The sequence below is a fragment of the Xiphophorus hellerii genome, chromosome 19 (genome assembly GCF_003331165.1).
Source record: "Xiphophorus hellerii strain 12219 chromosome 19, Xiphophorus_hellerii-4.1, whole genome shotgun sequence".
Classification (NCBI taxonomy): Eukaryota; Metazoa; Chordata; class Actinopteri; order Cyprinodontiformes; family Poeciliidae; genus Xiphophorus; species Xiphophorus hellerii.
The window spans coordinates 5,263,163-5,290,920 of NC_045690.1; the positions used below are offsets into that span (position 1 = coordinate 5,263,163).

The 27,758-nt window shown below is 35.0% G+C and overlaps 1 long non-coding RNA gene across 1 annotated transcript; it reads left to right on the forward strand.

The window, feature by feature from the left end:
* The first annotated feature begins 284 nt into the window (after positions 1 to 284).
* Positions 285 to 27,758, forward strand: LOC116708729 (uncharacterized). The gene is made up of 2 exons (XR_004336758.1): positions 285 to 612; positions 27,724 to 27,758. It is a non-coding gene; the product is annotated as an uncharacterized LOC116708729 (long non-coding RNA).

A 27,758-nucleotide genomic window follows, 5' to 3' on the forward strand; every position in this document is an offset into this window, starting at 1 on the left:
CCCCTGGCCGACCGGCAGCTTTACATCAGATTCCCGTTAACAAGCCTCAGCCTTAAAAGCTGGGAAAGGATTTGCGTGAGCGCCATATTTGGCCTCATAAAAACGCAATTGTGCTTTCAAGCTACTCTCAAAATGAAGCAGACGCTTTTATTATCAACCTTCCGGTTTGTTCTTAGATTATCACCTCATTAACTGAGATTAGTTTTATGATCTCGGAGCTTTCTTCAGAGACCAAGAACTCACATCCTGGCATTAAACCTTTAAAACGCACCAGAAACATCTGCGGGACTGAAGAGCCCCGCAGGAGCGGTGACTAACGGAGGCAGAAGCAGAGGGGGAGGGTTTGGGGCTCTGTCGTCACCGGGAGCTGCAGCAGCAGCAGCAGCAGCATCATCAGCATCACTGAAGTGAGTAAAGGCAACAACAGTGCGCAACTTGGAGAAATAACTCCACAGCAGCGCGCATGTGTCCGTCTGCCGAGGCGCGTCCAGGCGGTCAGACCCACGCGTGGTTGCGGGAGTAAATGAACCAGAAGCTCCGCTCGCTGTGGCCGTGCAACCAGGAAAGTCATGGATTTTAGGAGGAAGCATCTCCCCATCGTGATTTTCTTAAGTAAGTACTCATTTATTTGTAACTTTTATAGCTTTAAAGAATCAAAGTTGTTGTTTTTTTATTTATATTTAGAAGTTTTTAAATGTGTAACCTGGATTTGGGGTTTTATTTGTACTCTGTTTTGCGAGCCTGTTGCGGCGTGATTTCATCCCTATCCATCTCAGTTTCCACGCACTGTGAAAAAACAAACAACATATTAATAACAATGCTGTGTAGCTGTCATTTTCCCCCAAGAGGAACACTTGAAAGAATTTGATTTACATTCATTTACACTGCAGCAGGGGGACAAGACTTGGCAGGAAAGCTGCTGCCCTGCCTGTCAGCATAAAGCACACTGCTGTTGGGTTTGTTTGGACTAAATGGAGAAAATCAGACTTCAGCTTAGACAGGAAGATATAAATAACGTCTCAGTGAGAATCTTTTTATTTAAGAGCATCATTTTCATTTGTGTTTGCCTGCTTTACTGCACATATAAGTTCATTTTTCCAATTAAGCTATCGTGTTATCTCAATCTCTACTTAAAAATTTATAATTTCTTTAGCTGAGAAATTGTTTAACCAATCGAATGGATTCTAATCAGGGCGGCTGGTATATAATCAACTTTTTCTTCTTCTTCTTCTTCAACAAGCCCCCAGTTTTCTTTAACAAGCAGGGCTCACATTAGGAAGTCCTCCCCCTTGCAGCTTGGGAAGTTACAGTCGCTGCATGGATCTCTGGAAGTGGCTCTTACTGCAGTCAGTCACTTAAAAGTGCCCAGGCTGAGCGTTTGCCAAATTTCACAGCATTAAGTCAGTTCTCCCACTCCGTCCAAGTCCTGGGGCGAATGCGGCATGCAGCACAGACTGAGATTGGTTTTCCAGTTCTGACAAGTGCTTAAGGAATTTTTGTCCGGGGTGTTTATGTTTTTAAATTCACTAAATGTACTATGACATCACTTGTTTTCCTGCAAGCTGCACTGCTTGATGTCTTGAGCTGCATCTGTGAAGGTTTGTTGGGAAAACAAAAGGAGTTGATGCCGACTGTAAATAAAACATCTTCCTACGACGTCACTGGAAAAACCAGAGGAATTTGTTCACTGTTGCTGTTCAAATCGAATCTTTTTGAATTCAAACTCTACAGGTTCATGTTCACAAACATGCCGCAAAAACTCAAAAAGCTTAAGTATTTCTGTCTAGTTTCTACTGCATATATCTTAGTTTTGTCTTATTCGAAGTGTACGAACTCACAAGTAACTTTTCAACAAGACATACGAGTCGACTTAACTGGATCCACAAAAAAACAAATAAATACATTTCTATTTTTGTCTCAGAGATCATCAATAAGTTTTTCTGGTTGAAAAGAGCTCAGCTTTTGGGCTCATTTGGGTTAGCAGACGTTTTGGATTTGGATCTTTTCCCATGATACCACTTTAGGAAAATCTTTCTTTCTTATGGTTGACTGTGACTTCAAATTAGGCTTGCAGAACATTCACATCTTGTTTTCTGTTCTCCTCCTGACGTCCTGGATGAGTTGATTGATGTGATTTTGGTTTCCCTGGGTTCAACACCGTTCCATATTTTCTCCATTTGTAGATAATAGAGCTCACAGTGGTTTACAAGAAAACCCAAAGTAACAGAGACCCCAAAGAGCCGACAAATGATTGATTCACTGCAAAAACACAAAATCTTACCAAGATTTATTTTTGTCTAGTTTTTACTGCAAATGTCGTAGTACACTTGAAATAAGACAAAACTAGCTAACAAGTAATTTTTCTGCAAGATATTGTTTTAAGTCAGTAATTCCTTAATCTTGATGAAAAAGTTCTAGTTCCAATACAGATTATTTCACTTATAATGGAAAAAATATCTTGTTATAGGTGAAATAATTGCCAGTGAAGCTAGTACTTTATCATCAACGTTAAGGAAATTATTCACGTAAAATAAGATCATATTTCTTACTGAACAATTACTTGTAAGTTAGGTCTGTCTTATTTCAGGAGCAGTAAGATATTAGCACTAAACTAGACAAAAATACTTGGTAAGATTTTCTGTTTTTGCAGTGATGATGGTTTTTTTTTTTGTCAGGCAGATTATTTCACAGTATGAGAAAAAATATCTTGTTATACGTTAAATAATCTGCCAGTGAAGCTAGTACTTTTTCATCAATATTAAGGAATTATTTACTTAAACTAGAGTAAAATAATTGGTAAGATTTTGTGTTTTTGAAATGTTTGGATTGCTTTTTCTTCTCTTTAAACATGAAACAATAATTTTAAACCTTTTTTGGTGTTTAATCAGGTTATCTTTTACTGATATTCACTTTTTAAAAGTTTGACCAATAACACAAAAGCTCCATAAAGGGCAAAATTTCCTTTTCATTACCTTTTACAGAGCATTTTTGAAAATAACAGATTTCACAATGCATTTCGCAGCACTATGCGTACTGTTTTTACACTTTCAAACTACTTTTCATCATAATTTGATCTAAATATTTTACTTGGGCATCTTGGGCACCCACTCCTTATTGACTGGCCACAGAAAGACACAGTGGAAAAACCACCAGGGGTTCAGCTGCGTCTGTGTGGGGGTCATTGTCTGCTGTTCCACTTCAGCTTCACAATCTGAACAACCTTCCCACCGATCAGTACATTTACCACAAATCCCACTTTGCGATTCAATGCGTCTACAAAAAAAAAATGACAAAAATATAAATAAATAATCACAGTTCATTCTCAAGGTAATTGAAATGTTTCAAGGGAGATCGAAAGAAAGATATAAATGAAGACTGAGAAGGACAGAAAAAATGAGAAAAGTGGAGAGATGTTTTATGATCTTTGAGTGTTTTGGTCCACTGTTGTGTTTTATATCTAGGCTGCCAAATATTCATGTGTTCATTTGGATTTATTTCACTCAGATCTCTATTTGAGTCTTAGTTCAACTTCCTTTGTGTTAATTAATTTCCCTGCATTCCTCTGGAGTTATTCAGTGAATCTTTCTTTTTATTATTGCTGTTTATTTGTGTATTAGGTTCAGATTTTTCATGTTTTATGGTAATAATTCCCTCTGCTTTATGTTGATTGTTCGAATCACGTCGCCATGGTTTCTAACTCGTTTGCTGCTGGATTTTTCTGTTGTACCGTCGTTATCGTAGCTCCGTCATTCACATCAAAACAACACAAAGATCCTTCACTGCAAGTAGTTTTTAGTCTAGTTTCTAGTTCAAATATCATAGTAGACTTAAAACAAGCTCCTATATCTTTCTGAAAAGTTATTTGTAAGTTAGTTTTGCCTTATTTCAAGTCAATAATTCCTTAATATTGAGTATAAAAAGTAGTGGCTCCACTGACAAATTATTTCTTATATAACTAGACAATTTTCTATTTTTCTCATTCTATAGGATAAATAATTTGTCCATTTAAAAAAAAAAAAAAATCAATATTAAAACTACTGACATAAAACAAGCTTCTATATCTTGTTCAAAACTTGTTAGTTTTGCCTTATTCCAAATGTAATAATATATTTGTACTAAAAACTAGATGATGAAGTCAGAAATAGTTGCCAAATGTGATTTAATAATAATAATAATATTATTATTATGTTAAATTTGTATTTTTCCTTTGACATTTAAATTTTTTTAATATGTAAAATTAAATTTTTTTAATTGTTTTTTTCTAATTCCATTTCATTTTATTCTCCACTTTATAATGAGAAACTCACTAAAGAGCTTTCCCATTGACGAGCAGCTTGTCAAAATAACTAACAGTTAGTATTGACAGGACTCAATAGTAATAGTTTTTGACCTGCCTTGTGAAATTAATACATTTGAAATATAATTTAATCTACTCTCTTCATTTTCATGTCCACCTGCTTTTTAAAATCAGAAACTTGTTTTCTGAAAGCAGAAAAACACTGAAAGTGGAGTTTTTTTATTTTTTATTTTTACACTCTTCTGGCAGGAGACAATTAAATCAAACATAAAGTTGTAAAAGTTATGATTTAAAAACACAAACAGAATATAAACAGTGAGTCGGAAGCAGTCAAGAGGGAACGATATAAACACATTTATGAAAACGGAAACATCTACATGATGAAGTGCGATTATTGAACCTTTATATGAAAAAACTCGATGCTGCATTATTACAGAGACACAGAGTGAACTTTCTGCTCCTTAGCTCATATTGTTTCTTTAAAAGTTCAGCTTTACTTTGAGTTATTGTGATTTATCTCTCATTTCCTCAACATCCGTTCATATTTCTCAATATTACTGAGCAAAGGAGGGAATTTCCTCTGATTTGGCAGAGATTTACCAAGACTCAGGAATGGCCTGATGAGGTCAAAGATGGTGGAGATCTTAGTGTTTTATAACTACATCAACATATATAAATGTATTAAATGAGAAGAAAGACACGTTTTATACTGTTTGATTATTCTGACAGTTAATTGGATAAAACAATTTGACATATTCTACAGATTTCTCATTTAACTACTTAATCATTTTTGTACAATATTACAAATACATTAAAATATGCAAATAATTCAATTCATTTTTAATAACAAAATAAATATTTTATTGCCTAAAATTTAATTGAATATCATTCCTTTAGTGAATTTGAACCAGACGAAGATAAAACATATTTACACACAAAGATGTTTTTCATTTTAAATGCAAAATGTATAAATATTTTTGTACAGTTTTGACTTAATTACTGCTCTGAATAAGTTGTATTTTCAGCAAATAGACTATTTTGAGTCTGTATACTCTAGTTAGCGATTAATCGTTTGCTAAAATAGTTAACAATTAGAGAAATAATCAGTCTCATCACAATTAATTCGATTAATCATTATAGCCATAATTATTAATGTCATCTGTGTTTATAACTAACCACTTCATTTAAACTAATTTAAAAATCTACTACACCCACCATCATTTAAATGTGCTTCTGATTATTCTTTGCTTTTCCAAACATTGCATTATTTCCCAATAGCAACTCATGGACAAGAGATGTTAGCAAAATAATTTCCAAAGTTTTAGAAGACATAAAATTGTGACATAAAGGCCTGGAAGTTCCTCCAGAATGAATGAAAAGACAGGAAAACTGGTCAGGAAAGCTGCCAAGAGGTCTACAGCAACATTCAGAATGAGCAGCAGGAATTTCTGGCAGGTAAAGGGTGTGGAGTACATGTGGGAACAATCTCTTGTACTGATCAAGTGTCTGGGCTGCAGCGGTAAGACAGAAGATGGAGGAAATTATCTAGACCCTGCTAAATTTAACAAAAAACACATTTGAAGTGTTGAAACGTTGAAATCAATGTTCAGCTTGGTGCAGATGCTACGCATGAAGCATCTTTGGTGGCTGTTGGGAAATGTCCTTGTGTGTGGAAGAGTCAGGAGTTGTGGGGTTGAGATGTGATTCGATTCACTGACACAGACTTTTTAAATATTTTTCATAATTCTAGTCTTCAGGCACCTGTTTACGTCCTGATTTGCTTCTTCTGCTGCAGAATTATGATGCATATCTCACATCAATGGCTTAAAAGTTTGATAAGATGTGACATAGAGTACAGACTGCAGACATTATCAAAATAATTAGTTACGTATCTGATTTAGTACTACATATTGAAGTGGCCCAATTTAGATTTTTGGGGGTAAAAAATAGGAATTGTTCCTTTTAGATGCAGAAAGAGTTGGATATGATCGCATTATCTGATGTGAAAATACCATCGGAAAAAGACAAGATTTGGATTTACTCAATATTTTTTATATTAAAAACTTTTTTTTAAACTTTCCATTGAATAACTTAAGGTTTATCCAGGACTTCCCTCAAATATTTGAGACTTGATCAGTTTTCCACTCAGAAATGTTGGACTTAACATGGATTTGATCTCTGCACTGCAAAAATACAAAATCTTACTAAGTACTTTTGATGTAGTTTCTCATGCAAATGTTGCAGCACATTTGAAAAATGATCAAACTTACTTACAAGTAACTTTTCAACGTGATGTATGAACTTGCTTTAAGTAAATAATTCCTTAATATTGATTTTAAAAAGGGACTAGTTTCATTGGCAGATTATTTCACTTTCCATTTTTCTCATGTTAAAAGTGAAATAATCTGCAAATAGAAATAGTTCTTTCATATCAATATTAAGGAATTGCTGACTTAAAACACCCTCATATGTCTTGTTAAAAAGTTACTTGTAAGTTATTTTTTAACTTACTTTAAGTATATTAACATATTTGCACTAGAAACTAGACTAGAAATACTTGGTAAGATTTTGTGTTTTTGCAGTGCAAAGACTGGAGACTTTTTTTCTCAAAGATATTGAATAAACACAAAATCTTACAAAGTATTTCTTGTCTATTTTCTGGTGCAAATATCAGTACATTTGCAGACACTGGATCAAAATACTTGCTCGGATTTTGTATTTTTACAGTGATGAAACTTTACTTGTAGAAAATATGACCCATATATCTTTCAGTCACATTATATAAAATCACTATTGTCTGGTGGTGGGTCTAACATTTAAAGACTCCATTTGTCCCTCTTGTTTCCCTGAAGTCTCCATTCGCTGGTTATCTGGCCACACAAAGAAGACGTAGATGGAGGGTTAGCACCTCTGCTGCTCACGCGTAGTTAAGTGTAATGATGCTAACACAGTGTTCGTAAAAATACGAGAATGGAGGATCAAAGAGACGGCTGAGGGCCATTTCTAACCTGGTTGGAGAGCAGATAGATAATAACCCAGCTGCGCTGAAGTTCCTTTCAAGTGTGACTTCAAGATGTTTTCTGCCTTTTAGTAAGTGTGAGCAACTGGGGGCAAGAAAAGCATAATTGAGGAAAATAGGACAGACAGAGGAAGTAAACAATGTCACGATTGTTCAACGGCGTCGACTGAAATGCATTGATTAGTTTTTTTCTATTGGGCCTTGAGAATAAAAAATATTCTAATGTACAGTTGTGTGAAAAAGTATTAGGTTAGAAATGTTCGTCCCGTATTACCGGGATCTAGATAATCAGAGTAAATAAAACAAAAAGGATTAGAATAATGTTTATGATAGGTAGTTAGTCTTTTAAATCATTTTGGATGAATTTTGTGAAACAGTCAAATTTAAGAAGCAAACTTTCTCATGTGCTTTATATCATTAGCTAACTTTCCAGTACAAATGTCACAAAACGTTGTTGATATTCCGCTAATGTACCCCCCCACACACACAAATTAATAATTGCGGTTTTCCCATTAAATAAGAAACACAATTAAAATCAAGCGTGAATAAGTTTGTTTATGCAATAAGTCAATAAAAACATGCCACGACTTCATCCTCCTTTTCTGTTTGTCTTCTTCATTTTTTACGCCTGTAATAACATCCTGTTGTTGATCACATGACAACAGAAGGATAAAACGCTAGCTTTCCTGGCAGATTGTGCAACTTGTAACGTGGGGAAAATTTCTTTATTATGAGTAATATAATCTGCCAGTGGAACTAGAACTTGTTTAAAGTAAATATTAAGGAATTATTGACTTAAAACTAGCTCCCATTTTGTGCTGAAAACTTATTTTCACGTTAGTTTTATCTTAACGTGAGTGTGCTAAGATATTTGCACTAGAAACTGCACCAAAAATACTTGGTACAATTTTCTATTTTTGCAGTGCTTTGATAATAAAGTTTGGTGTACTTACTCAGCTTATTCCTATCTGGTACTAAATTAGTTTGATGACCTGAAACATTTTAAATGTGACAAAAAAAATCTGTAATGAAGAATCATCTTTTATGCAGCACAATGGCTGTATGTAAAATTTTCCCGTCTGGATCACGCAGACATCTCAAATGCTGCAGGTGTTTATTTTAAACCCACTTGTTGCTGTGGAGCTCCTTAATTAAATGTTTGGCGCTGTCTAATGCTGCACATGCATGCCGAGCGGCAGCCCCCAGTGGATTATAATTATCTAGATAAACATTGTGAACTCTAGGAGTGACCATAACTGATGAATCTGTACCTTGAAGGCTCCCGTTGGAAAACCGTAATTAAACCGCCGTGCTCCATTCCAGCATGTCGACCTTCAGAGCTGGATTCATTTAGGCTGCTTGGTGAACTTTTAAAAGTAAAACAGATGGCATGTGTTATTTATCTTTAAGATATTTGTGTGTGGTTTCTTTCAGGATGAGAGCAGAATTGTGTGTCTGTACATTAAAATGGACGTTACTATAACCATAGGATCTGCTTTTTACTCCGCGCGGCATGTGGATTGTTGCTTTTTTATTTCACCGTTTGTCTTTTTGTCAGCAATATTGCAGAAAACGAATAAAACCGAGTCACGAAGAACTTAGAGCGTGGATAAATCTGTTTAGTTTTGAGAAATATGGGTGGATTGAGAAAACGTCTGTTGAAATTGCAAAAAGTTATAGATAGATGTTTTAACTGAGGTAGGAGAGCAAATGCATTTACTGACTACTAATGAAACACTATATTATTAAATATGTCTAAAATATATATACTAAAATATAATATTTGTAAAGAAAACACAGAGCTAATCCTAATACATACAATAGTTTCAAACGGCAGTAGAAAAAGGGGGAGGAGCTGTCAGTTCATAAAGTAAGAAGTGCTTCCTCCTGTTAGTGGATTAGAAAGTTTTTCATTGGATTTAAAATGTTTCCTCAAATGATGGTGTCTATGTTGGGCTATCTTTGTTTTTTACTTTTATTTTTAACGTCCTTTGCATTTTTTTTGTATAAAAAATGCTACATAAATAGTCTGATTGATTATATTTGTATTTCAACCATTCTTTGAGAGCAACAAACTTCAAAAATGTGTGCAGACTGCTCCCAGTTACAATAAATAAAAGAAATACGGCCTACACCAGAATAAACACCTAAATCTCACACAATGGACATCATAATTTAGTTTTTTTGGCTGAAAACCTGTTTTACTTAACATCATCTGTCTTTATAACACAACACTTATGGTACAATTTACGACAAAAGCTGAATTTCACTTGTTTTACTCACAGAAATGTGAACTTCAACTGCAACCACTATATCACAACCTTGGACATAAAAAACTATCATAACCCATGAAAAGCGAGTAACTTGTGTCAGACAAATTATATAGAAAACAGTTTACTTGCGGTTCAGTTTTCATATTTTAAAATACATTTTGACAAACTTAATTTAGGAAAACAATGGTTTTAAAGGCTGATTCCATATATATATATTCCTATCCTCATGTAACATTCACTATATTGCTAAAAGTATTTGCTCACCCATCCAAATTATTGGAATCAGGCGTTCCAATCACTTCCATGTGATAGGATGCCACCTGTGCAAATCCTGTCGTGAAATTTCCTCGCTCCTAAATATTCCACAGTCAACTGTCAGCTGTAGTATGAGAAAATGGAAATGTTTGGGAACGACAGCAACTCAGCCACGAAGTGGTCGCCCACGTAGACTGATGGAGCGGGGGCAGCGGATGCTGACGTGCATAGTGCAAAGAGGTCACTAACGTTCTGCTGTCGATCACTACAGACCTCCAAACGTAATGTGGCCTTCAGATTAGCTCCAGAACAGAGCGCAGAGAGCTTCGTGGAATGGAAGCTCCATGGTGGAGCAGCTGCATCCAACCAGACATCACCAAGGTCAATGCAAAGCGTCAGATGCTGTGGTGTAAAGTACGGCGCCACTAGATTCTAGAGCAGTGGAGGCGCGTTCTCCATCTGGCAATCTAATGGATGAGTCTGGGTTTGAGTCAGGAGAGCGGTGCTTGCCGGACTGCATTGTGCCAAGTGTAAAGTTTGGTGGAGGGGGGGTTATGCTGTGGGCTTGTTTTTCAGGAGCTGGGCTTTGCCCCTTAGTTCAAGTGAAAGGAACTCTGAATGCTTCAGCATACCAGGACAATTTGGACGATTCCAAGCTCCCTACTTTGTGGGAAGAGTTTGGAGCTAATTGCTTCCTTTTCCAACATGGCTGTTCACCAGTGCACAAAGCAAGGTTTATAAAGACACGGATGGTAGAGACTGGTGTGGATGAACTTGACTGGCCTCCACAGAGTCCTGACCTCAACACCTTTAAGTTGAATTAGAGCAGAGACTGAGAGCCAGACCTTCTCATCCAACATCAGTGTGTGACTTCACAAATGTGCTTCTGGAAGAATGGTTACAAATCCCTATAAACACTCCTAAACCTTATGGAGAGCCTTCCCAGAAGAGTAAAAGCTGTTCAAGCTGCAAAGGGTGGACCAATGTCATACTGAATAAACCCCATGGATTAAGAATGGGAGGTCACTTAACTTCATATGTGAGTCAAGGCAGGTCAGCGAATACTTTTGGCTGTAGAGTGTATCTCTTAGTAACATCTCTTGCCAACTATTAGTTTGAAATACGAAACATGTCCTTTCTGTCTGCACAGATCGTTTCCAAATAAGAGGGTGGAGATCTCGTCAGAGTGCAAAAACAACAACATGTCAGAACAGTTCTGATGGAGGAAGAGAACAAACAACACTCAAAGCAACCGTTACCGACTCATCCTTGTGTTTTTAATTTTCCCCATATTTCAGGAAGCATTAAATTAGCACACTGTCAGCAGTAATCTCTCTGAAGTCGCTGGACAGCTGATTCCACTTAACTGCAGTAAAGTGGTGAGTCATGGTGAGGATGAACTGCGACTCTGCAGGTCAGAAAATTCACCAAGTTTCTGATTCCATGCTTTTTCCATTTTCCTGTTTGTTCCACAAAATAATGGGTTCACGGTTTAAAAGTGCTGTTGAGCTTCATGATAATGTGTGCATTAGATGTGAATTTAGTACATGCATTTAGTTTACTTAGAAATTTCCAGTGACAAGAGATTTCTAATTGGGTAAATGCATTTTGAATAAGTCACTCAAGTTGATAGTTATTGTATAACAGGGGTCTACAACCTGCAACGTGGCTCTTAAAAACTTTGACTAAAAATGATAAACAAATGAAGTTTTAATAATATATATATATATGAATGCAGGTTTTGGTTATTTTCCTTTTTTTCCTTAATAATTGCTCAAAATACCAATTATATCAAAATCACATGTTTTTTTCCTTTATGTCTGCTGAATTGTGGTAACATTGAATTTATATGTTCTATAAATGTCAAGGACATTGCTTTCAAAGCCTTGTTTTTATATTTTCTTGTTGGAGAAAACTGAATGGTATGTTTAAAAAAACTTTTTTCTGTGAAAGGGTGACATGTTTGTGCGTCTTTTACAGTAAACCAGTTAAATGGAGCCAAGCTGCAACCAATTAAACTATAAATTGAATCACGGGGCTTAATTGTTAAATGCTGGAAGCCTGATTCACAGCGCATGAAGGCGTCTTTAGATGTGCATCTGGCTGCAAACAATAGTAAAACTGTTTTTGTGTGCAAAAAAATAAGTAAAAAATCTTGATGGATTGTTTTGAAATTAACTGAAAACCTTAATAAAGATCCAGTTATGTCACCAACACACTTTATGGCAGCCCAGAATCAGTTAGAAAGTACAAAAACATCCTACATTTAATGAATCAGAGGAGTGGAAAATACCTAATAATTCATTTACACTTTGGTGTAAAACATTTGTACTTTTAAACCTCTATTCTCCCAAAAAGGTGGCGTTCAAGAACAAAAATAAGTTTAAATTTGATTTAGTTCACCAGAAAGTGATTGGAAAAAAGAAATATTTCCACATACCATTTTTCTATTTTAATCATAAAAAGTTGGGCACAATCATTTTGAAGCTGGTTTTATTTTAGATGAAAACAATCAGAATCAGCTTTCTGTGCAATAACAAGAAATTTGACTTTTGCGCCACTTCGCTCAGTGAAGATATTTAAACATACAAGGGAAATAAGGTTTTTATATATGTATAAAGAGAATACAGATAGTCAAATATAAAATGTGCACAAAAACAATATATTTAACAGTTTATGCTTAATCTTTATAAGCTTAGTTCATTGCCTGTCACTGCAGGTTAATGTTCTGTTAAATGTTCTACCAAGCTCAGCAACAGCAACTTAGAAAGTATTGAAATAGTCAGTGATTAGTTGTAACTTTGTGTGTTTACTTTAAAAAAAAAAAGAATTTTATTCATTAGAATGAAACCTTTAATGTGAAAATTATGCAGTTGCCCTCTGAAGAGTAATAGACTGACCTTGTTAGTCTCTCTCTAGTCTAAGAAGCTTGTTATAAAACAATTATTAAAATTAATAGAATAAATCTTTCCACTCTGCATTCAAAATGACACAGTTCTAATATTAACTCACTTCTGCCTCTGATTGGCTGATCACCCCCTCCTGATGTCTCCTTCCCCAATAACTCCGGTTGCAGTTTTTCTTTTTCTTTTTTTTGTTTGTTTGTTTGTTTGCATCATGTACTATACATTTGTCTAAATCATTCCTTTTCAAACTGTTGTAGTTAGACACTACAAATAAACTTTTTTTTTAACTTAATTTATCTCTTTTTAAGGCAGCCATATTGGATTTGGAGGTGAAAAAAACACCACATTTTTAGTACACTGTAAAGCTTTTATGTAAAAGTGGAAAACATAATAAAACTGCGTTTTTAGCCAACCATTTATAGGATAACATAAATCTAGCTTCAAAATTGAGCAAATATTTGATGTTGACACAATTCTTAAATACACTCAAAAAATGACTTAATATCTTGATTAGTTAAAATACTACTTTTTTTATAAAGTCTTATAAGCGCAATGGGATTTATAAAACTTTCCTTTTGTGCACAAAACTCTTTCCTTACTTATCCTAAAAGGTTCAATTGATGTAGTTTTTTTGTTTTGCTCAACACCTGAGATTTTTGCTTTAAATATCACCTGGTTTCAATTTTCAATGCACAATCAGGAACAAGTCATGGAGGAAGTAAACAAGTATCTGGTACTTTTTCCAATTCTGTCCCTGGTGGTTCTGGTTTTATTAGCTGTCGAATCATAGGTGGAGACTTTGAATTTATTCTTCATTTTATTGTCAAACCTCAGATTAAAGGCAAAACTTAAAAACAAACCTCTTTCCTTAGAGTCCTCAGAGAGCAATAAACTAAATAAATCTTAAAATTTAGTCCTTTTATTTAATATTTTGAGTACTAAGCGCTGTAGTCAGGGTAGTCCTTCAGATGAGTGATTGTTTATAATATAACGAATCAGTTGATATTAGAGAATATCTGTTAGTCTGAATAATAATATTGATAATAATAACAGAGAAATCTACAAGAGTTTCCCAATCTTGATAGCGATCGCTCAATGCAAAAAAAAATAAAACTTTAGTTTTGTGTGTTATTTTTTAATTAATAAAGTCAGTGATTGATTTTTGATATGTTGAGAGAAAATATGTCACTCTTCCAAAAAGAAGCAAGTTTTTAGTGTTGAAAGTGAGTTTAACAGGCTTTTAATCAGCAGTAGTAACTAAAAATGTAAGATCCAACTTGAGGAAAATGTGAGCCTCCATTTTGAAAGTGTTACGGGAATCAATCAGATCTTGAAATCTTCAGCTAAGCGTTTTTGTAACCTGGGAGATAAATATTTAAATTGAATTACTAGAGGATATTTCTATAATACTTATTGAATTGTAGTAGTTTCTCATGGAACCAACTGTTGGGGAATTTTTGAGGTTTTATTGCATTAATGTGAACTAAATGCATTTTATTTTCTGAGGCTGTAGAAGTTCCTGTAAAGCAAATTTATAGTTTCAAAAAGTGTCTAAAGCATGTATAAACTTCAAAAATCTTTGTCTTTTGCTCTAACGTTTTTTGAGGTTGTAAACAATCAGTCTCGGTTTTAAAAGCAATCGGAGGGATAAATAATTTCTCTTTGCACTGGAGGATTAAAAATGTGTTTTATCGCTTTTTTGAAAGCCCATCAGGAAGATGCTTCTTTCAGGCTTTAACATTGATCTTCAGAAAGTTTCCCTTTTCTCTTTGCTCTTAGCTATAAGATGTTTGAGGAGTTTCTTGAATTTACAGCCTGTTTCAAGTCACTCCACAGCATCTTAGTGAGATAAAGATCTGGGCTTTATCTTTGTCCAGGACTTTCTTTTTTCCCACTAAGTTCTTGATTTATCTACTTCTATGTCATCCATCTCTGTCAGGTTGCAGAGTTGAGTCTTAGCTTTAATTTTCTTGCAGATGATTTCACATTTTTCTCAAATACTTGGTGGATCTTATGATGGTAACATCCAAAGCTTCCCAAACCATGAAGATTTCACCTCCAGTTTTTCATATGGATAAAGTTAAAGGCTGTATTTGTCGTCTTTTTTCTGGCAAAATTAACATCTTGCACGTTTTTGTACTTCCATTTGTGTTTCTACTGCTTCTAAAAACAGCAGTAGAAAAAGCCCAGCTGGTTTTTGGCAAGACATTTATGTTTTTTGGTGTCTGGAAAATGAGCCATTTCAAAACCTCCAGAATGTAACGTCACAAATCAGCAGACACTGCACTGTTGCTTAGTAACCCCAGCAAAGCCGTGACCTAGCAACCCAAGTGGAGCTCCATCAAATTTGGTCAGCTGGTTTTACCGCTGTACAATGGCTGCTGGAAAAGACACGTGTTTTGTTGTTGACTTGCCATCCAGAAACCACTTGCTGCATTCTTCTTGCTTGTGCAGGAGGCTCCACTTCTGCTATTCAAACATGTACAGTTGTATAATTGCTTGCAGCCATTTTCACGTGCAAGTTTAAACATTGATTTGGGGGCGTGGCCAACAGCAGCTTATCTGGATTTAAAGTTACAAGATGCCCTGAAATAACTCAAAATAGACAAAACTGTACAGTAAATTTTTGTCTAAGAATGGTTTTGTGACAAAAAACATGTAATAAGCATGTTTTGTATAGTCAATAGACCTACCCTAATCTGTTCAATGAAGCATCGTAGGACACCTTTAAGTCTGATCTTTATGTTTTTGTGGAGCAAAAGTTTCCTTCTTTCAAACATGTTGTGAAAGTTAACCTTATAAATATACGTTTCTGTAAATACACTCCTAAAAATGACACTGTATGAGCCTTAGACTTTCTTCAGCATCTTATGGTCTGCTTTTAGGGTAAACTGCCTTTGTTAGCCAGATGTGGGCATGCTGGCAGTTGTTTTGGATGTCTTTTAAATGGGTTGGCTAATCCCTTATTAGCTTGTTTTCAACCACTAACCATAAATTAATGGGTTCAGGACTTTCAGAAGTCAACTTGAGCATATATTAACCTACATCCATACAAAACAATATGGAAAGCTGTTCCAGAAGTTGTTATAAAAAGATGGGCAGTTTTAATTCCCTATGGTTTAAAAACTGACAGTTCAGTTCATATGTGGGTGAACAAAACTTTGTAGGTTAAAGGTCAAATCTGATGTGTTCATTTTCACTGTGCAGCATGTAGAAAACCAAAGCAAAAGAGCTGAAGATAAGAGAGCTAAACTGAGCCGAAACTAGTAATAAAATGTTTTACGAGTGGGACTTTACTGATAATCCTCTGCAGCTAAACAATATATAAAAGTTGGAGGTCTGCAGGTCCATAAATTAAGTGTGAGCAGAAGCCAAGAACTTTGTGTCCTCCCGACTTAACAAAAGCTGTCAGTAATCATTCCCACGTTGTGTGAGCGACCTCGTTAAGGACGGCTTAAGAGCATTTTGTGGATTTCTCAGTTTGTGTGGTTGTGTTTGAATGCCTTTAATTACTAACAAGTCTGCAGTTGACTGACAGAAAATTGAAGATGCAAAGTATATTTATGGTTCATGTGCGTGCTGGTATGTACGTTCGTATTTGTTGAACAGACGAGATGAGTTCAAACGGTTGAAGCTTTCAAAATATATCTGAGTGATGGAAAAAGAATGAACTGGGAATTAACCATCTGATAAAACCTTGTCTGGTTTTTACTTTTTATTTGGATAAGCATCAAACCAGTTTTAGGTTTCCTCCATAAACTCCCCCTATAAAACCTGACAAATGAAGATTTTATTTCAAGTAATGAACACAAATGATGCTTTACTGTAAGGCGACTATCTGGAAGTCCTCATGCAAAAGTCTATTGAGACACTAAGTAAGAAGAGCCTTTCCTGGGCAGAAGACAAATAAATACACCAAGCTTAGAGACACAGCAGGAATGTTAAAAGGACTCAGCCATATAATTGGCTGAATTCTTGTATCAATCATCAGTACATTATGAAAAATGCATTTCTGGACTTCTTCTCTCAGTAACTTAGTAATTTAATGTAATTTAGAGCAAGTTGCATTTTATTGAATATTAAGTTTAGCTTTAGTTTTGGCATCAGATGGAGCTCAGAAAAGGTCAATTTTCCGCCGTCATGTGATGGGTGCTATTAGTTTTCCCGTGTGGGTGACGCTGACATCACTGAGGAAGACGTTTGGGGAGTGGATGAAGATAGCGGCATTACGCACCGACTCTCCATCTCAGGAACATAATTACTGATAGTGACCTTTCCGTTTAATGCCATCAGTGTTGTCGAGGCCTTTCAAGCTGAAAAGATGCTTTCAGTTCTCCTACACAGAAATTTCAACTTATAAGACCCTTATATAATCCTTTATTAACAACATCCATCCACCTACTGTCTATACTTGCTTTTCCCTGCAGAGTTGCTTGTGGGCTTGGAGCCTAAATCTGTTATGTGATAAGTGAGATGTCCTAGATTTCCTAAAATTCGTACCATACTTTTATTTTCCCACTCAAAAAGACACATTGTTATCCATGAATCTACATTAACTTTTTCACTTTTGTCTCATTAGTCCTCCGTGTTGGCCCATGTGGAATGGAGTTTGTGTGATTTTGGTCTGCAGTGATTTTGACAGGAATTCTAGATGTCAAATCCTGAACTTTGACCTTACCAGAGGCAAGTGTTGTTCCTTTCTGACCAATCACTGCAATGCCTTATCACCCTTTTTAAGCTGAATCTGTGAGATGAAATCATATGTGATGCTAAAGAGTAACGTTTTTTCTTTTTTCCCTGCAAAAAACATTTTGAGAACTTCAGTAAAATTTGATTATTCATTTTACTTGCCAATGTGTGCAAAACTTTGTGTTGAAAAAACACAGTTTTGTGATTGTAATGTATACATTAAATAAGAAATGCAATTAAAATCACAGGGGAATAAGTTTGTTCATGCATGAAGTCATTAAAAAATATGCAGTGCCATCATCCTACCACTTCCTGTTGTCTTCTTTGTCGTTTCCACCAGTAGTAACATCCTGTTGTTGATTACGACTCGTGTGGTGCAAAAAAAGGTTTTCATTTGCAGTTTTGCAAATTAAACTCACTTTAATACATCTGAAAAACATGCTAGCACAAAAACATAAAAAAAAAAAAAAAAAAATTTATTTTCAAAATTGCCCTCTTTTCATTAATCTAATTTATTTTTCGTAATTCTGATTTGTGAAATTATAGGGAAATTATGGAAATGCCTCAACGGTGGTTTTCTGAAGTCACAAAACTGCTAGATATCAGCAACTTTTGATTGAAAAATAAGTAGTTTGTTTTAGATATATTTATGGTGTCAAACAGGTTTTATTTTTATGTTTTTTAACTATTATTATTATATAGGTCTGGTAGTAATCGGGCCAATAAATTGGTACAAAGACGGATGCTTTTTGAAAGTGGTGCACACCGCCACATATTCTGAACATCTTGCATAATGTCTATAGTAAGAAACAAATTTGAAAATGTATTCGGGCTGAAGTGCTGTGAGTACTGTAGGTGAATTACTTTACCAAGCATACTCCTTAAAATTCATATTCAAAATTAATTAGTGTGGAGCATCACCTCTGTTTTACCTGTCAAACTATTCACTTTTCTTCGTCTTCTACTCTCAAGGTTTGTTGCATTTTCTTTTCAGATCTGACAGGAACAGATTTTATGATTACACAAAATTACAGCTCTAGTCCACTCAGGAATTTTGCTTCAGGGGAATAAACACCATGAACTGACCCACAGAGTGACTCACGCTTGAATGAAGGTGATGAGGGTTACGACACGCTCTCAGCACAGCTGTAAATGTTCTACCTGAGAAGAAAATGCATCTTGTTGTGCATTTAGTGCATCTTGTTGTGCATTTAGTGCATCTTGTTGTGCATTCGTTCCTGCTTGCATTGGATTTTAATTTCTTAGTTTTACAAAACGGTATGTAAGACCTTTTTGTCACAAGGCAAAACAAAGATTTCTAAAAACTGAACGTTATTTTCTACACTATATGCTGAAATGTCCCGCTCATTCAGGACACACAGCTAGGAGTGGTAATGAAATTGTAAAGCTGTGTAACAGGTAGCAGAAAGGACAAATGCACATATTTTTGCATCTCTTTCAGCTACAATTCAAAGAAACAGAAGAAAAATTTGCTTTTTTGTCTTAATTAACCCTTCTGGGCTAAGTACCTTTTAAAATTACATAAACTGAATTGAATTTGGCATATATTTCTTACATTTATTTATTAAATCGACTATTTATGGCATCTGTTGTATCATTCCACAATCGTAAAAATATCTCCCAAAGAAGTTCAGCAGCATTATTTCCATCTGTGTTTACATACTGACGCAGACTCCCTGTGAGAACATATACACACTCACGGCAGGGCAGCAGATTTAAAAACCTGCGGCTTTCTTTAAAATTTCTGGTAAATTCAATTATGTTGCTCTGGACTCCTCTCCTGCCCCATAGGGAACAGAGAGATTTGTTATATGCATACCAGGTGTGTCTACATCAGGGGTCTCAAACTCCAGGCCTCGAGGGCCGCAGTCCTGCAGTTTTTACATGTGCCACAGGTACAAAACACTGGAATGAAATGACTTAATGACCTCCTCCTTGTGTAGACCAGTTTTCCAGAGCCTTAATGACCTAATTATTCTGTTCAGGTGTGGTGCAGCAGAGGCACATCTAAAAGTTGCAGGACTGCGGCCCTCGAGGACTGGAGTTTGAGACCCCTGGTCTACATGCAGCCACAGTGGAACACAACCAGTTCCCACACACTCCATGTGGGAAACCACAGACTGGGAAGAGCTGGTGAATCTGGTAGACACAGATTATAACAGATTAAGTCCAACCACCGTCTAGACGTGGTTGTGTTCAATATGTTTGCTGTCATGCTAATAATAAACCACAGATGACACAGGAAGTCAGGGTGGCCTCCTGTAGCAAAGACACGGTGGAGATTAAATCAGAACATGAGTACAGCTCAACTTAAAGGGACAGTATTGTGTATTTTCCAATCACATTGTGCCATTTTATAGCATAATAAAGTGACTATGTTATCTTCAGTGCTACATGACTTAAAGGAAATTTGACTTTGTAATTTAACGCCTTGAAATTGGGCGTCTGTCTCTTTAAGAAGCTCCTTCTTATGGAGCTCCACGTCACAAGTAAGTTATGAGTAACATTCAGTGAAATATCTGAGCTTGTTTTAAGTCAATAATTCCTTAATATTGATGAAAAAAATATTAGTTCCTCTGGCAGATTATTTCACCTATAACATGAGAAAAATGTATTGTAAAATTAGCTATTCTCCTTCTTATTCATAGCTTTACTGTTGCATCTCCAGTCCAGTTTCCTTTGTTTTATTCACATCCAAGATACAATGATTGTTTTTCTGACAATGACAAACTTTATAATACACACAATGACTGCAGAGTCATCACTGTAAATGTAAAACATAATGACCTCACAACATATATGTAGTAATAGCTAATTCTTAATTTGAGTTCATAAGTAGGAGAATAAAATTCAACCAGAGATGGCAGCCTGGATACCTAACAAACTGGCACCCAGAGAATGTATTTCATACAGTTTGTGGTTAGCCATGTCTGCCTATAATTCGCTGCTCTAAATGGTTACTTTTGACAAAAATCATACTTCAAAGTACTAAAATTCTTACGGCATTTACATATCTGTATTTTCTGCTCCAGTCCAGCATTTTTTTCTTTGATGCATTCAGGCATGATCACATTCTGTCCAAAAGCTGTCAGCCAAAAACGCACACATTACATCAGATATTTTACTACAGGCAGCTTAATATACAAATAATATTTTAAACAACCATTAATAATTGCAAAACCTCTTTACTGCTGACCCGCCATTTTCTTTATCTTTACATTGAATCTACAAAGCAGATTGTATGAAATACATCCAGAGAAAAACATGTCCATTATTTCAGTTTGTACCTATTTTTTGTTGGTTTGTCCGTTCTGCAGCCACAAACACAGTAATACAGCAAAGTGATTAAAAACTAAATTTTTGAATATTACTTTCATTATCAGAACACTCCATGCCCTGACCTTGAAGAATAACATCTGAGTGAAGGAATCATGTCGAAATGGTGTTATTAGATTAAAAGTGATGGTGCATAAATGACGGATTAAGCTATTTTTTTGTCTGTAGTGCTGGATAAGGAGTCAAGCGTAGTTATTTTCTCTGGCTGGTCCTTCAAACATTTGGAGTCAAAACAAAACCAGTCTCAGGATTCTAGATTTGTTTCTACAGCTGTAAAAACAGACATAACCAGTGCTAAGCGTGCGCTATCACCAGTCCAAGGTGGTGGGGAGGAAACTCATACGTTTTCTAAAACGTTAATGAAGTTTCATTACAGATGATTTCTATAATCAGCAATCAATGTAACAAAAGAGTAAATTGTGAATGTTTTAGTTTGTTTCTTACATGTCTGTATATATAAAGAGACAACAGCCAGTTACCCTCAGAAGCTAATAAGCTAATCTACATATTTATTGATTAGCTTCTTTTTTCTAAACTATTGGTTGAAAAGCAACACAAAGTTGTTTTGTTAGCTGATTCTTGGGTCAAATGTTTGCTGAATCAGGGTTCATTTAACCCAACATGGGTGATGATGGGGTTTGATTAACTTCAATAAAATGGGTTAAAGTGACCAAAGCCTGCAGTTAAAGTTTCAAAAGAATCGGTTGAAAAGAAAAGAAATGCTAGCTAGGATTACTAAACGTTATATTTGAATAAATAAAATCTAGGTGGGTGAAATTACACACAAAGCAACCAAATAATTTAACACTCATGTTTTTAAAACATACTTTGATTCAACAAATATGTTTGTTTAGGATTGTAAATGAGTCAGGCATTGATCAAAAATAAGAAGACATTGTAGAAGTGGGTTGAAAATACTTTTAAAAAAAAGTTTTTTCTTATTAAAGCAGTCAACTTTTTGAATGTTTGCACTGGTTTTTCAATGACAGCCTCTGTACCTTCACCCTAATCTTTAGCTCCCTCCACATATTCTCTGCCAGATTTAAGTCAGGGTTACAAGTTACCTTAAATCTAAATCTGCCAGGACTATAAAGAATTTTAAGCCTAACTTTATGTTTAAGAGCGTTTTAAAATATTTTAAATGAGAAACTCCTTGGTGTTGAACATAACTGACACAAATTTCTGCTACCTCTTTTATAGTTTCAAGGCTAATGAACAAACTCATTATTCACTATGAAATCCAGTGAATTAAACAGAAAAATCCTCAAATATGCAAATTTTCCACTCAAATGTATAAAAATAGCCCACCAATAGGTGAATCCGTGAATACTGAGCCTGAAGTCAACATTTTTAAATGATGTATTTTTTTTAATTTTACCATATCCTGGGTCAATGGGTCCGAATTTGGTTAAAACTGCCCAATTTCTGTCCCAAAAGTCCGAATCCAACATTTTGATTGGATAAATTCTCCAGCATTTTTTTGAGTTGTTCCAATTTTTCCGGACAGATACAAAAAGAACAACTAAACTTCACACAAGCTAAAATTTAGAGCAGTCTTTCTCAAACTGTGGTCCGTGGGCGCCCCTTAGTGGTCTGCTAGGTACTGCATGTAAACGACCGTTTATTAGCCGTGACGTCAGCTCAAAAGGCGACGCTAAAGCTAGCTTAAAAAAGTAATAGATGAGTGGCTTAAAACCGTGTCACTCAAAAGTAAAGCTGAAGATACCGATGGGAAGCAAATAACTGAAATATTATATGATTGGAGGAAGTCAAGAAATACTTGTTGAGAGTATTGGTGAGTCATTCATGAGCGATTCGATTCTTTTGAACGGCTCTATGCCATGACCGAGTCTCAGTTGGTGAGAACTGTTATTTGTTGTACTACTTTGCTTGCTTACAATGCTTTGCTTACGTGCTAACAGCTATTGTTGTTTTCATTTGATCGGAAAATAAATATAATTGATATAAATGGGTGGATCATTTTTATATTTAATAGTGCAGAAGAGGATTTTTGTTTCAGGTAAAGCAACTCAAGTCTATTTTTTTCTCGTTATGCTTCTAAATTACAAATATCCCTAACATGTTATTAATTCACACAACACTTGGTAGTAAAGATCAACTTTAAAAATATATATATTATTGGACAATAATGAAAAGCGTAGAATCCACACTTTCTGAATCTGTAAATAACTAAACGCCCCAAATAGACTTATTTGTGATTTTGTCGTGGCTTGTCACATTTACAAAACAGCACCACCCTTCTTAAGATGAACAAAGAAGACAACAATAAGTAAGTTAAGAGACTAATATTTTAATTTCAAATTGGATATATTTTACTTGTGTCATTGAGGGGGGAATTTCGAGTTAGGTGGTCCGTGGGTGTTTGTTAAATGGGGTAAGCGGTCCACAGCCTGAAAAAGTTTGAGAAACACTTTATTTTGCATCTTTTGGTTACTTTTCATATTAAAAAAGTTAATGGTCAATCGTGGAACTTGTGTAAGGTTGTGTCTTATAATGGATTGAGGGCAAAAAAATCCTGAAACTCTTCATCTTTAAGGACTAAACTGCTGTTTTTCTATCAGGAACTGTAATATTTTAGTCATCTGGACCACAAGCAGAAAGTATAAAAACAATTCTTTGAAACACGTCTGAAACGTCTGAAATCATTTATGGTTTCCGTCAAAGTGGTGAAACTCTGCTTTCTGAGTTAAAGCGAGTAGCCCTGCTGTGGCCGTGAAATGTCAGCAGAAAGGATGAGCGAAAGGGACAGATTTTAGATGTTATATGGTGAAAAAATTACTCGTGACCTTTTGAGCGTGAAGATGCTGGGTGGAGAGTGAGCTCCTCCAAGTCTAAGGCCATTGTTTGCTCTCTTTAGGGGGCCAGTTTATGCCTCCAGCAGAGGAATTCAGGCATTTCACATTTAAGACTTGAGTCATGGGTTACCTTAAAAAACAAACCCCACCAATGGCAGTGAAAAATGATAAAATTCAAAAACACAAAATCTCAAATATCTTTGTACACTTGAAATAAGACAAAACTAAGTTTTTTAGCAAGAAATAAGAGCTTGTTTAAGGCAATAATTCCTTAGTGTTTATGAAAAAGTACAAGTGGAACTAGTTTAGATTATATTTTCTAAACTTTTTGGTAGAAATGTATTCTCTGTGACCATTCTTTTTTTTTATCTACAATGTTTTAAATCCTCCTTCATACATTATAGATGCAGAATAACAGAACAAGATACAACTGAAGCTGAGAAAACCCCATCAAAACAAAGTCTTACTAAATTTTTATGTCTAGTTTATAGTGCAAATATCTTAGTACACTTACAATAAGACAAAAATAACTTTTCAACAATAAATAGTTCCTTAATATTCATAAAAAGTACTTGTTCCATTGGCAGATTATTTAACTTATTACAAGACATTTTTTTGCACTTTATAAGTGACATAATCTGCCAATGAAACAAGTACTTTTTCATCAATATTAAGGAGTTATAAACTTAAAACAAGCTCCTCTATAGCTGAGATGTTTTGTAGTTTTGTCTTATTTTAAAACTAGAAACTAATCCAAGAATATTTGGTAAGATTTTGTGTTTTTACAGTGTAGTACATGCCGATTGCTTAAACAAGCTAGTACGAAGCAAGTACTTTTTCTGCAATTTTAAGGATTTATTCACTGAAAACAATCTCCTATATCTAGCTGAATAGTTACTTATAGGTTGGTTTTGTCTAATTTCAACTGAACTAAGATATTTTCACTAGAAACTGGAACAGGAATACTTAGCAACATTTTGTGTTTTTGCAGTGATGAATGAATGAATGAATGTTTTAGCAGAAAAAAGATACATGCTAGCTAGCTGGGAACATGAGCAGTCATGGCATGATCTTCTGATTTTCTGTTCTTTCTGCATCATTCAGCTGAAAACACATTTGTGTTTGTATCTATTTACCACTTACGTGTGTAGAAAAAGTGGATTTGATGAATTATTAGATGTGAGAGACACACAGAGGTTGTGAATCTGTTGAATTAAATTGTTGAAGCTATTTAGACTCTTACCTTTTAAAGAACAAATGGCAAACAGAACGAGGAAGTGGAATATTATTAGAAGTTGTTTAGTTTTAGCTCTACCTTTAAACGAATAATTGCAATCTTTACTCTTTCACTGTAAAACATTTGAACCCCATTTAGTTGTCTACTGTCTTCTTCTCTTTAAAGTCAAATAAATTCAGTGAGTTTTTAGATTTTGAGCCTAAATGTGTGTTTGTAAAAGATAAACTTACAGCAGTAAGTGGTGTTAACTTCTTATTAATTTTGTCAAACATCCAAGAGTTGAATAAAGTAGAGATTTTAGGTTAACACTTAAAAAATTAAAAGAAGAAAAAGACAGGAGTGGGAACTATTTCCCAGAATGCTTAGCAGCATGTTTTAGTACCCTGATATGGAAGTGCGCTACATTGATCTGACTCTTGTGTTTATTTTAATGCCCTTTGCACACTACATGTTTCTGAGGTGAATTCACTGTGAGGTTTAATAAAATTCATTATCAGATCAAAAATGTTCACGCAATTCGAAACAAGAATTTAAATTATTATAAAGTAAAATAAGTACCGTAGTTATTTTAACTTGATATCGTTAGTAAAAATACCAGAGAAATGTGGCTCTAACTAGATGAGGGCTGATTTTTCTTGCATATTGTGAAATAATTAAATGGTTAAGTTAAAACTCACAATTCAAGATTAATGAACTTACAAAAAAATGTTTAGACAATTTGTCTCTCATTGTTAAATCTACTTTATGAACTTTAATTTCTGAGTTCAAACCAAAACAATATTCTTGTTGACTTTAATTTTTATTTCCAAGGCAGCAGGTAAACTTTCATTTTCAAGTCAAACCACCTTCAAATGTTTTACAGTGTTTCTGGTCTTAGAAAGCAACAAAGAGACGGATGTTTGTTCACTTTTTAAAAGTCTTGAGTGCTCATCACATTTGTTGGTGTTGTAAATGATATCTTTGTATAAAAGTGTTTTCTTTTCTACTGAAAGTGTTAGAAAGAAAGACTTTGTAGAGCAGCTTCACTGCTAAAGGGTTTTATGGCAATACAAGTCTGTCAATGTTTATCCTGCTTTTTTTAGATATTTGAAATTTTCCAGTTTATTTTTAAGATATTCAGCAGTCTGTATGAGAGCTTTCATTCCATATTTGTCAATGAATAGCTCGGCCGCCTTTCATCTCCTTATCATTTACGTCTCTAACCGATTAGGATAAAAAGGAAAACTGCTGTTCTTGAAAACCTCAGTTTGTTCTGCTTGACTTGTTTGACCTTCGCCTTACAGGCTGCAGAGAAACAGTCATGCTATTATTCAGAGATCAGCGGCAGATTGAAGTGGCAACGGCACGGAGATGTAATCCTCTCTGTCCTCTTTGGTCCATTCGTCATGCTAGTTAGCATGACGAAGTCACGTCATGTGTCCAGAGCCCAGTCCATCACTCTCAGTCAGCAGCTCAAAGCTTTTCTCATTTTTGAGGGTTTATAATATATAATTTGCTAAACAACATGTAAAATATTAATTTTAGGAATCCTAACCAGTCTAGCAGGAAGATTGAATCTGCAAGATTAGTTTGCATGTCTATTTATGCACATTAAATGATTGAAATGTCTGTTTTAGTTCAAACTCAACTTTTTATTTGGCCTTTTAGGCTGTAGAGACACATAAATAGAGCCTTTAGAAAAAGTTGTGTGTCTATTTCTTTACATTCTGCCAAACTCCATTAACATGAAAAATTGTTTAATAGTATTGAACTTTAAGAAAGTGGTGTCCAAACTTTTGTATCAAGGGCCAAAATCCCCAAGTTGAAAGTCTTCAGGGGACAAAATTAGTCTCCATTAAAACATGCAAAAATCATATTGATGTGAATTCTTTCTCCCTTACCTGCACAACAATAAATTGAAAAAGTAATTTTTAATTTTTTTTTTACTGAAACCAACATTAGTATGAAATTAGCAGTAATGCTTACATTTATTTAACTTTTTGAGTCAATTATTCTCTATTTTCTTGGTCTATAAATTGGTTTTGGTTCATTTCCAGCGGTAAAAAATGAGAATTTTCTTTTAAAACCTTTGTTTCTGAGTGAAAAGTTGTTGGATGTTTGTTGTGTGACATCATGCTATCATCTGCTAAGGAAAGAAAAATTATTCATTTTGTAAGATGTGTACGTGCCATGGAAATCTCACCCTAAAACAGTTTTAAAAAGTGTCCATATCATCAGCTTTGGCTCCATATGCCCAAGACCAAATTTGAACTATTTTTCAGGGGTCTCACAAACTCATTCCAAGGCCCACAAATGGCCCTCGGACCGCACTTTGGACACCCAAGTACTCATAAAATGCAGAGAAAGCGGTTTATTCATATTTTAACAGCTTATATGTAATTTTATCAGTATATGTAGCCACTAATGGCCATTTGGAGAAACATTCATAATCTTGATGTGACTTCTTGAAGCATTTTTTTATTCTTGTATATGTGAGATTATTATTTTACTCTTCCAAGTACAGTAGTTTTTAAGAGTTTGGAAATCTTTTTTTTTTTTTGCAAAAAGCAGAGCTGAAATGAACTTCAATTAAACTGGAAATCTGAATAAAACTTTACAGAGGAAAATAAAGTGATACACAAATATTGAAGATGAAGGTTATGAAGGTTTTGTTTGCTGGCAGGAAATGGAAGAAGTGAAGAAGGAAGATTGACCCTGCGCTCAGTCTGTTTGTGCATATATTTAGCTAATAAATGATGTTTTTCAATGCGCCGTCTCCTTAGTCCTTATCTGACTGGAGTATTTTCTCCTCCAACCAGGCAGAATGTTGTTTGTCTTTTTAACCAAAGCAAAACAGTGGAATATGTCTCTTCCTCTCTGTTTTTCTTTTCACAGTAAGCAACGCCTGGCAGACGTTTTCTTACACCTTT